The following is a 15,803-nucleotide window of genomic DNA, read 5'->3' on the forward strand; positions in this document are numbered from 1 at the left end:
AATTTTGATTTTTATCAGACATGAAACTTGTTGTATTAAATTTATTTATATAAAAAATAAATATCAATTGATGTTTGCTCCAACAAGCAATGTTATAAAAGCTCAACCAATCGTTGACTCGTAGTGGTTTGATAATTTTGTAGTCAAACTGGTTACTTATTGAATCATTTAAATTGATCTATATTAAAAAAAATTAAAATAATATAATTAATATAATGTAAGATATCACACATTAAAAAATAAAATTATTGTAATACTAAATAATACAATATCATTGTAAATATATTAAATATATTGTTTCCTTTTCGGTAGAAATCTGTTTGCACCACCTAAAATAGTGGGATTGTAATCAAATCCCGTGGTGAACTGCCGTATCATGATTATAGGAGAAATTATAGGAATCTGTAGGAATATGTTTAGCCTAATTATAGGGACCATGAGATGTACATATATGTAATCATATTGGCTGAATAAATCATCAGATTACCATCACAATTTCTTTATGGTATCAGAGCCTCTAGGCTCTGGTTGAGAAAAGATGAGAGAAACGAACAAAATGGTGGGAAACTATGATGAACGAATTCATGATGAAAAGGATCCTGAATGTGAACAACCTAAGATGGTGAAGAAGACACCATCTCCATATGATTTGAATTCTAGTGACAATCCAGGAAACGTGATTACCCAGGTGCAACTTCGGGGGTGAAAACTATAATGAATGGGAAAAAGATATGAAAACCTCATTACCTGCTCGATGAAAGTGGGGTTTTGTTGATGGTACAATACAACAGCCGAAAGAAGGGTCTTCTAAAATGGAGGATTGTTGGACCGTGCAATCTATGTTGGTGTCATGGATTCTGAATACTATTGAACCAACTTTGCATTCTACTATCTCTTATATGGAGAATGCAAAGGAGCTATGGAACGATATTGCAGCACAATTTTCAGTTGTGAATGGTCCTAGAATTCAGCAACTGAAATTAGAATTGGCTAAGTGCAAACAAAACAGAACGCCCATGGTGAATTATTATGGAAAGCTTAAAACCTTGTGGGATGAGTTAGCCAATTACCAATAGATACTGACATGTATATGCAAAGGCTACTCCTATGATATTAAAACACAACTGAAAAAACGAAGGGAGGAAGAAAAGGTGCACCAATTCCTAATGGGGCGTGATGACTCATTATATGGTATAGTGCACTCAGATTTACTTGCTGGTTACCTTTGTTGAATTGCGTCTATGTGACTCTAGTGCAAGAAGAACAGTTGAAGATAATTACTAGAGCCAAGGAAGAACATGGAGTGGTTAGGGGTCTGAACTGAACTGAACTGACTTGTACTATAAAAGACTAAACTGTTTGTAAAAAAACTGACCTGAACCATTTAAAAAAAATTGAACTGAACTGTACTGTTGAAAAGTTGAACTATACTAAACTATAAAAGCTGAACTAAATTATAAAAATTGAACTATTTTTATAAAAGGATAAAAATTAAATGTGTCTAACATGTTTTGTCTTAATGAATTAGCTCGATAGTCTGATGACCAAAACTTTGCGAAAAAAAAGTGATTCAAAAAATATTGTATCAATTTTGTCAAACCTAATGGATCAATTGAGCTATGTTGGACGACTTATTTTTAGGCTTAAAATTCACTGAGTTTGTTTGACTTAATTTTATATTTTTTTCCTTTCAAAAATTTAAATAAAATGAAAAATAAAGTAAAGTTGGCAAATGTGTCATATCTTGATAGACCAATGAGTCAAAATTGTTCAATTCAAAATATCATAACAGTTCAATGCAGTTTAAATTGCAGTTCAGTTCAAGTTTTTATAGTACAGTTCAGTTTAGTTCAATGACACAAACAAATAGTTCAGTTCGTCTGAACTAATATTCACTTTAGTTCAGTTCATAAGAACTACTTTTAAGTTCAGTATAATTTTTATAAGTTCAGTTCATTTTGCTCACCCCTAGGAGTGGTCATGGGGTTGGCAGTACAAGCTGGTGTAGGGAAAAAAGGATGGGTTGATACAAAGGACAAATGAGCAGTATATAAAAATTGTAATCAAACAGGTCATGAAGTCGACTCTTGTTTCAAGCTGATAGGATATCCAAAATGGTGGGGAGATAGGCCATGAAATGTAGGAAACACCACTGCTTATGGAAAATGAGTTATAGGTCATGGGAGAGGCATGAATATTCGTGCTAATGTTTCCTAAACTACAAATGCAGGAACAAGCACTCGAATAACAGATGCAGACAAAGGTGTTTTGATGGGTTTGAGCAATGAATAGTGGCAGATGCTAACGGACATTCTAAATAGTCACAAGGGAAACACCAATGAAAGAATGACAGGTAAAGAAGCAACATGGATTATTGACACAAGAGCTTCCAATCATATGACAAGGAACTTGAGATCTTTGCATGAAATAAAAACTTTGCAAGGATGCCTTGTGGGATTACCCAATGGACAACAAGTAATTGAACTTGAAAATGTTTTATATATGCCTAAATTAAATTGCTATCTAATATTTGTGTCTCAATTGATAGATGCAACCAATTGTATAGTGCAGTTCACTAATTCTCTGTATGTTATGTAGGACCGCACTTCGAGGATGTTCATTAGTGTAGGTGAACGAAGAGATGGGCTTTACTATTTTAGAGGGATTCGTCATGAAAAGATTTTCAGTGAATGGAGTGTGTTCATTTGATCTTTGGCATAGACGCATGGAGCACCACTCAATGGAAAAATTACACAACTGGTTTCTAATGTTAGTGGAAAATATAGTGAATTAGCTAATAAAGCATTTGATGTGTGTCATCATGCAAAACAAACTAGAGATAATTTTCCTTTGAGTAATCATAAAGCTACTGCATCTTTTGAATTGATTCATTGTGATTTATGGGGTCCTTATCGAAATCCATCTTCTTGTGGTGCTCATTATTTTCTAATTATAGTAGACAATTTTTCTCGGGCAACTTGGATTTATTTGTTACTTGATAAAAAGGAAGTTTCACAATTTTTGCTAAACTTCATGGCCTTGGTGGAAAGGCAACTTGGGAAGTAAGTAAAAATAATGCGGAGTGATAACGGAACAAAATTTATATTCCTAAAGAATATTTTTCTTAATTGTGGGATTGTTTTTTAGACTTCATGTACAAGAACACCCCAACAAAATGGTCGAGTCGAAAGAAAATACTGACATATCCTCAATGTTGCACGTGCCTTGCGATTTCAAGGAGGCCTTCCCATCTCTTTCTGGGGAGAATGTGTATTGACAATTGGATATTTGATAAATAGGATGCCAACATCTTTGTTGAATGGAAAGTCACTATATGAAATGCTCCACGAAAAACCTCCTTCCTATGACCACCTTAGGATATTCGATTCTCTATGTTATGCACATAACCAAGGAGCTAAGGTAGACAAATTTACAAGTAGAAGTAGAAGATGTGTTTTTGTGGGATTCCTCATGGAAAGAAGGGATGGAAGTCGTATGACTTGGAGAACAAAACATATTTCATATCGCGTGATGTTGATTTCTACGAGACTGAGTTTCCATATGCCTAATTTAATTAGTGCTAAACCTGGTAGTGATAATGACAACAATTTTGATGATCACGATGATCAACCTAAATCTCACAATGTTGACCTAATTGCTGAAGACAGGGGGTGTCGTTATAGATAAACACGGCAATGATGAAGCAACAATGATATAGCTTGGACGAGGGCAGCGACTATGTAACTAATACAGTCTAAGCGTTACCCCAGTCTCTTGCTCACCATCGCATAGCATACTCCAGGTGCACCTTATCCTATAACACATTATGTGAATTGCAATAGTTTTTCTAATCAACATCGTAGGTTCGTTGCTTCTGTCACCATTGGTAGAGAACCCACCACTTTCCTAGAGGCAGTGAAGGATGTGCGATGGCGTTCCTCCATGCAACATGAGATCCAAGCACTTGAAGATAATAATACATGGAACCTATGCCACTTACCCCCACTAAAAAGGCTTTGGAATGTAAGTGGGTTTACAAGATCAAGCACCACTTTGATGGCACCATAGAACGATTCAAGGCTCGCCTTGTTATTCTTGGAAATCATTAAGTTGAAAGCATTGACTATAAAGAAACATTTGCCCTGGTGGAAAAAATGGTCACTATTCGTATTGTTCTAGCAATGGCTGCAACAAAAGGATGGGAACTCCATCAAATGGATGTACACAATGCTTTTCTCCATGGAGATTTGCAGGAAGAAGTTTTCATGAAGCCGCCATCTAGGTTTCATCCCTCTCATCTTGGTATGGTGTGTAAACTCTAGAAATCATTGTACGATTTAAAACAAGCTCCGCACTGCTGGTTCGCCAAGCTCTCTTTAGCTTTAAAGAGGTACGAGTTCTAGTAATCCTACTTAGATTACTCTCTTTTCACTTTTTTCACAAACAGGTGCACCTTATTGTGTTAGTCTATGTTGATGACTTAATTGTTGGAGGTAATGATTCTACCACAATTCAACGATTTAAATCTTATCTAAGTCAATGCTTCCATATGAAAGATTTAGGTAAGTTAAAATACTTTCTAGGTGTTGAAGTTGCATGATCACAATGTGGGCTATTTCTTTGTCAAAGGAAATATGCATTAGATATCATCATTGAGGCAGGACTCCTTGGTGCAAAACTTGTGACTACTCCGATGGAACAAAATCATCATCTTGGTCTTTCCAAGGGACCATGTCTTACTTCCCCGAATAAGTATCGATGATTAGTTGGTTGTCTCATATATTTTTGTTTTACAAGGCCAGAACTATCATATTGTGTACACATTCTTTCTCAATTCATGCAGCAGCCTCGTGTGGAGCATTGGGAGGCTGTCGTGCGTGTGGTTTGCTACCTCAAAGGCACCCCGGGGTAGGGAATTTTGTTGGATAGTACTTGTGATCAACGACTGACCAGGTGGTGTGATGTAGATTGGGCTGCTTGCCCTCTAACTAGACGGTCCCTTACTGGATGGATTGTTCTCTTAGGTCATTCCCCTATCTCTTGGAAAACTAAAAAGCAATATATTGTATCTCGTTCTTCTACTGAAGCTGAGTATCGCTCCATGGCTGCCACCACTTGTGAACTAAAGTGGGTCAAAAGTATACTATTGAGTCTTGGCATATTTCATTCCATGCCTATGCATCTAAAATGTGATAGCCAAGTTGCTCTTCACATTGCCAAGAATCTCGTATTTCATGAATGCACAAAGCATATTGAAGCATAATTAAGTTGATTGCCACACGCTCTCACAGATATATTCACCAAGGCATTAGGGTGTGCACTATTCTCTTCTTTCCTTACCAAGTTGGGCACTCAGAATCTTCATGCACCAACTTGAGGGGGAGGGGGTAATACAATATCTGTTAGGTGTTTCTTCCTTAATTGATGGCTAAGGGAACCCCTGAGAATTGATAGGAGAAAGGAAACAGATATTTGATTTCAAGCCTGCGTTTTCATTCCTTCAAAAGGCTATATATAGCCATTACAAAAACATGCAAATCAGAATTAGTTACAATCAGAGGGTCCTCCGGATTTGTAGGCAAAGGAATCTATGAAAATAACAATCTACCAATTCTAACTTATTCTATGCAAGGAAATATAGTGACTAGGCACTTCTAGAAACATGCTGACATAGTGAGCTCTATGGGATGTAATCCTTCAGATGGGCTAGTGCGGTAGTAATCCTTTTGGGCCTTGCATTAGCCAAATGGGTTTTGGTCTGATTGCTAAGAATATCATTGTAAATATATTAAATATATTGTTTCGTTTTCTATAAAAATTTGTTTGCACCGCCTAAAATAGTGGGATTGTAATCAAATCCCGTGGTGATCTGCTGTATCATGATTATAGGAGAAACTATAGAAATCCATAGGAATTTGTTTAGCCTAATTATAAAAATCATGAGATGTAAATATATATAACCATATTGGCTGAATAAATCATCACACTACCATCACAATTTCTTTACTAAATAACAAATATCACATACTAAACTTGAAATTTAATATCATGAGTCCATAACACAATTCCATAAAGTTCATAAATGTCAAATCCATAATAATAAAATTCACAAACAATTAAACTAAAGTTAATGAAAAAACTCCATAAAATAAGTTCAAAAATCAAAATATAAATAATATCAACATTCAAAATTTATGTCCAAATTATTAACAATTCAAAAGCAAGTTTACAGAGAACAAATGGCGTTGTATTTTTTTTTATAAATAATTTGGAAACCCATATTGATTTACCAATTTTATGTGAAAATTGACCAGTTTGATATCTCAACTACTTAGAACAAAAATTGTTCCAATTTGAACACCAGTTTCGATCTAATTGGCGGTTGTATCTAATTATTCAAAATAAAAAGCTCTCCTGGGTAGCATGCATGATGTTTTCGGGTTCTGCAGGTAAGATCCTCAACCTTTTTCAGCTAAAACACTTTGATGTTTTGATGTTGAACTCGTACAAAACTGTGAAAGCAGAACCATAGCCTTTTACCCAGATGTGATATGTAATTGAGACAAGGCTGCTATTTGAGTTCTCTAAAGCATGAGCACTAAAGGCCTAGAACATAGATTATTATAGCTAAGAAGTAAGAACTAAGTTATGACTTTACATAGTAACCCCACAACCTTTAGCTTCTTGCTTTGAAGGCAATCATCATTTGTCATTGTTGAGATTTTTATATTTATTTTCTTTGAACATATTGGCCTATGTTCTTTATTGATCTGGTTTGTAAGTTAACCTTGATAAATTGGTTCATAACTTTTCGTAGTAGTAGGATCCTCTTATCTTCATTTGATTGAATGATAAATCAACAACTCATTTATGGATACAAAATCAGAGTGTTTTCCACTTTGGTTGAATAATTAGCTTTATGTTTGACAATATATAAGGGTCCTTTATGTGTGACTTATACGACAATTTTTATTTACATTTGAATTATTAGTACCTGTAGTGTGCATTCATCATTCGTGTTTCATGATTATTCTAATAAGAAAAACCAAGGACATAATTTTATTATTAATTAAAATTTATTAGATATATATTAATTTTAGTTGTACTTATTTAATGGGTTTTCACTCTCTAATTTGTAGTTTCAAATAAATTTTAATCAATAGTAGACAATGAGTTAGAAAGAATGTTGGAATGTATCCCGAACACTCTTCAATTCAATATCTAGCTCTATTGGACCTACAAAAAGTTAATTTGAACTTCAATCAAATTAAATTAAAATAAGTGTTGGTAAATTAAATTACATATCGAGTCAAAATAATATAATTTAGTGGTTAATTCAATTTATACAACACAATCATTGAAATCACTAGTTTAAATTTGTTGCATATTTTTTTATTATTTGAAAATGAGGTATAAATCTTTTTTACAAAATTAACTTCTATAGAAATAAAATTGTCTTCAGACACAATTCCATACATAGAACAAAGTTTGAAATCTGAAGTTTGGTTAATAAGAACAAGTATTGAACAATGTTAACTAATAACTTTTACATATTATCTTTTAATTATGTGATGAAACATTCTTTGACTAGGATAATAACTTTCCGGAAAAATAAAGTCATTATTGAACGATTAAGAAATTTTTCACTTAAGTGGTGTCTTAGCATTTACAATTATCTAAGAATTTAGAGTGCATCGATAACATGCATGTTAAATAAAAATTATTATTTTTAATTTACGATTAATTGTTTGTACTAACCCATTAAATAAAATAATAATAATAATTTTAATAAAATAATAATTATTTTTAATATACGGTTAAATGTTTGTACTAACCCATTTTCAAATAAATTAGTTATATTAACTAATTTAAATAAATTAACATTTGGTTATTGAAAGTTGAAAGTTCAGTTTAAGCAAATAAGCAATTGTTTACTGTTTGTTTAATTTATACAACACATCGATGCCTTCAGATAAAAGTATCGTGCATTTATTTCAATATTTGAGTTATCGACAAGTCTTTGATCATAAAATAATTTATCATAGCCCTTTTCTTTATTGTGTTTGAAACTTTTCTTTACACAAGTTTTTGCTAGTTCAACAGTTTTAAGATTTTAACAAGTCACAGTCATCCAAAATAAAAATCTCAAATATAGAAATTAACAAAATGAACTTAATACTAGTCACTAGAAGATGGAAATTGACTCATCATTCATCAAGGTGAACTACATCAAAAAGTGCAAAACGATAAACCTAATGAGCCCCCAAAGCAATTCATGCTGCTAGAAGGACTGAATGATACACATAACTCTCCAAAGAAAGAGTTGATGACAACGTGCACAAACAACAATCATAAGTCTTCTTTTTGAGGTGATTAAAGGAGTGCAGGTCCTGCATGACTATACCAAAAAAGCAATTGACATAGGTGTTCTCCAACAGCATACAGGTCTTTCTGCCTTCAAAATCTAGCAAAGTTAAGCTAAGCATGCTTAAACAACTTCATGCTGAGCCAATGAAAGTACACAGCAACCAAAATTATAGGGAGAGTCAATGGCACCAAGAAGGAATAGTACCTATTATAATTATCAAAAGAAAAACAAGAAAATAATGAGTTTTTCTTTCTCATTTTGGGAGAGGAAATAGTAATTACAAAGATAATAACAATTTCTTATCAAGAAATTATACCATCAACAAATTATTTGTTATTTGTTCCAATGGTGAATTTATTAGTTGCAACATAATCACAACACACGCGTTAAATTTATTTTTCTCATTTTAGAAGAGTCCAGAAAAGGGTGATGATGTTTTGATGGTGAAAAACTTAATTTAAGGCACTAACTCAAATTATGCATTTAGCAATTACATAAATCCAGACCTAAATTTGGAGGATCCCATGTCCAAAAGAAAGAATCACTAAGGAAGCTAGGATAACCATCATGTTGGACCAAGAGATAAATGGTACTTGATTAAGTACTTATCAAAAATCACCTCCCTAGTCCTGATCTCCAACATGTTCGTTGGTTCTTCTATCAAAAATCATTTCCCTAACATTGTTTCCTAAAGCATCACCAAGAGAGTTATTTTCTACAAAATCATTGTCAAAAGGATGTAAGGAGGTCCAAGCTGTTTAGTCTAGGCTACAATAGAGTATGGAATCTTTCGTTACTATAGACGTTAATGCTATCGATCAGGATAATTTAATGTTGGAGAAATTCAGAGGCTATGACTACAGATAACCAACACTATCATTCTTCTTGAAGATGTTTGATTTAATCAAGATTTGCATATAGTTTACAGTTCTGTACACAAATAACACCCCTAATACTGGAAGGAGTATAATGTGGTGCCACCTAATTGACACCTTCAATAAAGTGAATGTTGAGAACAGATCAGGAGAGTTCTCTTGGAAATTCAGATGTTGATTTGATTATGTCTTTCTATAATCTATTAGCCATAATCTTGTTTCTGATTTTCATATATACCTAAAAATAAACTCTGTTTCTACCCTTAGAGATATACAAGACAAGCAGACACAAACATGGAGCAAACCTCAAAACTTTACAGATACACAACATGACAAGAACACAACCCAGTTTAATTTGCGTAATCGAGTAAGCAAAAAAATCATACCATGTTCCAAAGAATCCAAACCAACCAAATCATATCTTGTCTTGAATGAACACACTGTAACATCTCAGTGTGTGGCACGAATAAGATTTTCATGAAACACAGTAACACACCCATTATCATCATCAAACAAGCATGAATGACACGTTCATGAAACACAGTAACATACCCATTATCATCATCACACGACACAAAACAATTTATACAAAAACCCATGACATAACATATTGCAGTTTCAAGCCCTTACATTCTACACCCTAAATTATGCCCTCCCTAAAATCGACAATTATACTGAAAAACCATTGACATGAAAGTAAAACCCTACAGAATCACATCTCAATATCAGGACTAATTAATTAATTAATTACCAGTCATTTTGTAATCCAGAAATGAGGGCAATGTTTGAAGGTGGGAGAAGCTTGGAAATAACAGCAACAAAGAAATACCCAACAAAGAAAATAGAGCCACTTGAGACAAACAACCATCCCCGCAATTTTCTCTCATCAAATGAAGCCAACCACCACATAGAATCAGCCAACCTTTAACACAATCAAACAAATGCCTCATAAGGGATTTTTTTGTAAAACAAAAAACAAAAAATAAAAATTAGAGGTTTGGATTATAATAACAGACTCGAGTTTAGTTCCATGATTTATGCCAATTTGGGTTACAAAAAAATTAATTAACAGAAGAAAATCACAGTTAAGAAGAAGCACTGAGCACCCACCTTTGAAACTTGAAGGTTGTCACTTCCACGTACTAAGCAAACTACGAAACTCCTATCAATATTGATAAGCTGCGTTCCGTATGACCGCACCTACATATAAATTTAAGAAAGGATTTGAGTTTAGAGAATTGGCCCAACGGACACAACGTTTTAACTATTTTGTCTTTTTTTTTGTTTAAGTTTGATAGGCCTTCTTTTAATTAAGTTTAATTTCTTTTAATTTTTTTAAGTAAGCGCATATAATGTACTAAATGTAGTAAAATAATAATAATAATAATAATAATCATAATAAAAAGTATAATAATAATTTATGTAAAACATAATACTAATATATATAAAGAATGATTTATTTACTTAGGAGTAAATATACCTAAATGAGATTATCTATCAATTAGAATTAATGAAACGAAATATCAAATGATTTTTAATTTTTTTTAAAATTTACAAATTTATTATGTACATTAATAACTTTTAGTTTAATAATTAGATCGTTAAAATTTGATATAGAGTAAACAAATCGTTCTTTATATATATATATATATATTACACATATAAAATAAACTAAATAATAGTAAAATTAAAAACTAAATAAAAAGTAACATATAGTTATAAATTTTAATTTTATTAATATATTATAAAAGCAAAATAGAACTATAAAAGAGATACAATATTTTTAAAACTTTTCTAAAGTGGTAAAGGTTGACATAACCACTTATCCAAATGTCCAAACTTTAACTAAAAAAGTATAAAATAACAATTAAAACTTAAAAGGATGACTTTTAAAGGTCATAGATAAGTTTTAAATTTTAATATCAAAGAATAACTAAAAACATTAACATAAGTATAGACTCACTGTGTAATACTAAAATCCTATTCACCTCCTATCAAAACAAGGTTTCCAAAAGAGTACCAAGTTGATCTCATCAACAAATGACATTCAATTTAAACACAAACCAAAACAATACCAAGTTGATCCTCGTCAACAAATAACATTCAATTTAAACACAAACAAAACAAACAAGGAGAGAGAGAACATGCTATAATTTTGGGAGAGCATGCTAAAATATCTCATCCACTTTCTTCTCTTATAAAGCAAGCCACCTCGAGGGTTTTTCTTCCATAATGTCAGGGCCATCCAATAAGACCCTTACAAGGATTGGAACTGAGTGAAGAAACCAAGAAGCTGAGGCATTTGTTTTTTACATATCCAGCTTCTCCAAAGGCATCATATCTCCAATTGACACAAGGATCTCTCCAATTTGCTGAACTTGGTCAATGACATGGGCAACATTGTCATCAAAGTTGTTCCTAGAGAGGTCTAGGTACTCCACTTTGGAGTAGTTGTAGAGGGGTGTGGAGAAGTCACCAAGGATGACATTGAAGCTGAAGTCAAGGTTTGTGAGGTCACAGATGAAGGATGGTACTATGAGGGTGATGTTGAAGTGGGGGAGAGTGAAGGCAGTAATTGAGCCAGTGGTGTCGCAACCCGAAAATTTTCGATCTCGTGACTAATGATTTAGACATCCTTTTGAAAATCTCATCAATTAAGGAATGTCCGGACACTAGACTAATCCTTAATCAATGGTTTTGAAAATAGGTTCATGAAGTCGCCACCAATATTTTATTCAAAACATTAGAAAAGAAAAGGTTTTTAAAAGTCTAATAATGGCCTTGATAACCAAAATTGGGTTCGGGGGTCGGTTACGTGTAAGAAAGGTATTAAGCACCCCTACAACGCCCTAAATCGGTACTCTATGATGAAGATAACATAATAAGAATTAATAGTTTAAATATTTAATCCCCTTTATTAACGATTATTTACATGAAAATTAAATTAAACGGTGAACCCTAAGATATCTACATAATTGCGTTTATTATATCAATATATAAAATAAAATAAGAGAAAGATAAAACAAGAGATTGATGAGTAATACCTCGTAACAAGCTTTATTAGATCTTCAACTATGGAGATTTTAGGTGTTTTGCGGCAACCTTTCACATTACAATATGTCTCACAAAACTCAAGAAATATAATAGAAGAGAGAGAGAAAAAAATTTCGGGCTCTAAGGAGTCTTGGACGAAATTTTTTAGGTCCCTTGAACTGTGCCCGAGATTTCTTATTTATAGGCATCAAATGTGGGTCAGAACGGCCGTTCTGGATTCGGAACGGCCCGTTCCGAATCCGAACATTTTGTTAATTTTGTACCCTAGAACAGTCCGTTCTGAATCCAGAACGGGCCATTCTAGAAAATCAAAACGGCCCGTTCTGAAATAAGAATGGCCCATTCTGGGGTACAAGTTAATACTAAATTCCCCTTTTCAGAATGGCTCGTTCCAAACAAGGTTTGTTAGGCCATATTAACCTATTGGAACGGCCCGTTCTGATCTAGGAACGGCCGTTCCGGATCAAGTTTTTTAGGCCCTTTGATTGGTTTGGAACACCCGTTCTAGTTTGGGACGGCCCATTCCAAACTACAATTTTTAGGCTTTTTAGGAGCCCCGGAACGGCCCGTTCCAATTCAGGAACGGGCCGTTCCGGACTTGGGAACGGCCCGTTCTGATTTTAGAACAACCCATTCCGGGCCACTAAAGAAGGGTGAGAGAGGAAAGAAGGGTTCTGCAAGTATTACTTTATGTTTAACAAAACTACACATTCTTGATCATACAGTTCAAATTGTGAGGTTGGTGGAAATGATTGCTGTTTGGGCTCAATTATGGTTGGTACTTGGTATTGACTATTGACTAAAGAGCACCAAATTCTTCAATCTAGTTCCCAGATTGCTTTACATATGATCTCAACCAAACAACCAATTTCAAAAGACTAATAAAAAATAGTCAAATACATCCCCAAAACAACATTAATAACATCCTACAATACTTTTTCTTCCTAGATATTAAAAATGAAAGAATATATATAATTCCAACTATGATTTCATCTTCATCTATTGTTTCACTTGACTTCATTAATTTCCAGTGCGTTAAGTAACTATGTATAAAAATGTACAATCCAGACCATGAAACCATTTCCAAGACTCAAATAGCATACTTCCCAATTCCCATTTCCAACAGAGCAATTAAGATCAACAACATAGAAATCATAAATTTACAAATTACAATAGAGCAATTGAGATCAGTAAAATTTACAACTCACAATTTAGAAATTACAAACACTACCACAGGATGTATTATCTATATCGGTTCTGCGAGGTAATCTACATTGGTTCTAAAACCGATGTAGAATAAAGCGACTTAGAAATACATACACTTATACATCGATTTTGAAACCGATGTAGATTTGTATACAAATCTACATGGGTTTCAGTAAAACCAATGTAGATTTGTACACAAATCTACATCAGTTCTACTAACAAATGATATAAATTGCAGTTTTTTAAAATAAAAAAAAAAAAAAAAAAAAAAAAAGCTTCATTCATTTTTTAGATTCTTTTTGATTACCTATAATATATATATATATATATATATATATATATATATATATATATATATATATATCTCAAACAGAAATATGGTGCACTACTCTACTCAATTGTGTTGCTTCAGTAAAATGGATATACAATTTAACTTGTTTAATAAATAAAAAAACTTGTTCAAACTTAATTAATTAAAACTTGTAAAAGATGGACTATTCTAACAAATTGTCAATAAACAAGCGAATGGGACAAAACAAAATCCAAATATGTATTAGCACACAGCCCCCACATACACAACCCTACACAAACTACATATCAATCAAATAAAACTAATAATTCAAAAGTCATCTCAACAGTTATACATATATATAAATATATAATTAATTAAAAGACACCATAAAAATATGAGTGTGTTTGAATATTTATTAGAACACATTCCATGAAAACTACTACTGCATAAAATGAAAGTGGTTTTTCCACTTTGCAGTACAAATCACACAGCCACAGAGTGAGTACAACTTGAATTATTCCTTTAAAGTAGTAAAATCACGTTGATTCTAATAAAGAATAACGTGAAAGCTAGAATTGGTGAATGTTTTTAAGTTCCACATATATGAACATGTTTAAGTAAAAATGATAAAAATAACGTTAATTCAAATCCACATTAAAGTAAAAAATTATATCACAATTAATACACAAGTAACTAATCAATGAGGGGTTCCTCAATTTTTTAAGTATGTAGTTATTAGTTAGATTTTATTTCACCCTACAAATTTCATCATCACTGAGTGCAATATGACATCGGCAACCATTCCTCCATTTTAATAGAGAAACAGAGACATAAATGCTGAACTCGTGTGTCAAAACTACTACACAACAGAGTCTATTATATGCAAGAAAGACCAATAGATACAACCCTGAACTTGACCATCTTCACAATCCTACTACACTTAACTAGGAAGAGAAATGGAGATCGATCAAAAAGGCTATCATATCATCATACACAATAAAACCTGTAACCAAAAATAGAGGACCACAAATCTGAAGATCAAATGCATTGATTTTAAACAAACATCCTGCAACATTTCACTCAATTTAAAGGCCCTTTGATCATATGTACATGTGTTGCAACCACATCTAAAAGATAAAAGGTCTAACAAGTCTTTTTAGCTAATAAAATGTCCTCATAAGTGTAAAATTCATTGAATTTTCAAAATACTTAGTTAAAAATAATTCCTATTATAAGTCATCCTAGAAAGATAATAGTCAGAACACTAGAGTGTCAACCAAGCAATCTACCTATGGTCCTTAACTATTAGATTGACTCAATGGCTCCAAGAGCCAACTTTATTATGTCTTGTTGGTGCAACAGCTACAATAATCATTATTTTCACACATGCATGCATTAATGCTAGAAAGGATGCTTCAAATTTTAGAGTTGCATAAATGATAAATTAACAATCAAATAAATTTCCACGCACCAACCCTTAAGATATAGATCATCTTTGAATGCCTAAAAAGGAGTTAAATAAGAAAGACAAAACTTTATAGAAGACCTCAATTGTATGACACCCAGAACTGGTATATTTATAATAGATAAGCGCATGCAAACAAGGAAAATCAAGCAATTGGCAAGGAGCTGGGACAGTCACCAACTACATAACACATTATCAAGGGGCAGTGTAAATTAGGTGGACAGTTTTAGAATATATTATACAATTACTAATTAGTACAGGCACTTACACAATTATGATGTAGAGTGTATATGCCGATATTAGCAGTTAGCAGTGCAAAACACAATCAAACCGGCTTACACAAGTAATTATAATAGGCATTATAATGAACCAAAGAAACTTGATATTAGTTTGAGACTCAAATCATTAACTATATAAATAAAACTAAGTATAATTGATAATATTTTTAGGTTGTTCAAGTTAGATTTTCTGCAGCATGTCATTGTACTCAATATTATATCATACGTAATACTTTCATATTTTTCGCTTCAATAAAATCTTGAA

General features: G+C 32.7%; 1 long non-coding RNA gene across 8 annotated transcripts in view; it reads right to left on the reverse strand.

Moving 5' to 3' along the window:
- Positions 1–8,019: 8,019 nt before the first annotated feature.
- The window catches only part of LOC109790227 (uncharacterized), a 32,798-nt gene continuing 25,014 nt past the window's right edge, over positions 8,020–15,803 (reverse strand). For 4 of the 8 annotated variants that reach the window (XR_014433905.1, XR_014433906.1, XR_014433902.1 and 1 more), the window contains 2 exons: positions 10,354–10,443; positions 8,020–8,572 (listed from right to left, as the gene is read on the reverse strand). This is a non-coding gene — a long non-coding RNA (uncharacterized LOC109790227). The remainder of the gene's footprint in view (positions 8,573–10,353; positions 10,444–15,803) is intronic. The other 4 variants (XR_014433908.1, XR_014433909.1, XR_014433903.1 and 1 more) reach the window with 1 other exon arrangement.

The sequence above is a fragment of the Cajanus cajan genome, chromosome 5 (genome assembly GCF_000230855.2).
Source record: "Cajanus cajan strain Asha chromosome 5, NIPB_CcT2T_4, whole genome shotgun sequence".
Taxonomy (NCBI): domain Eukaryota; kingdom Viridiplantae; phylum Streptophyta; class Magnoliopsida; order Fabales; family Fabaceae; genus Cajanus; species Cajanus cajan.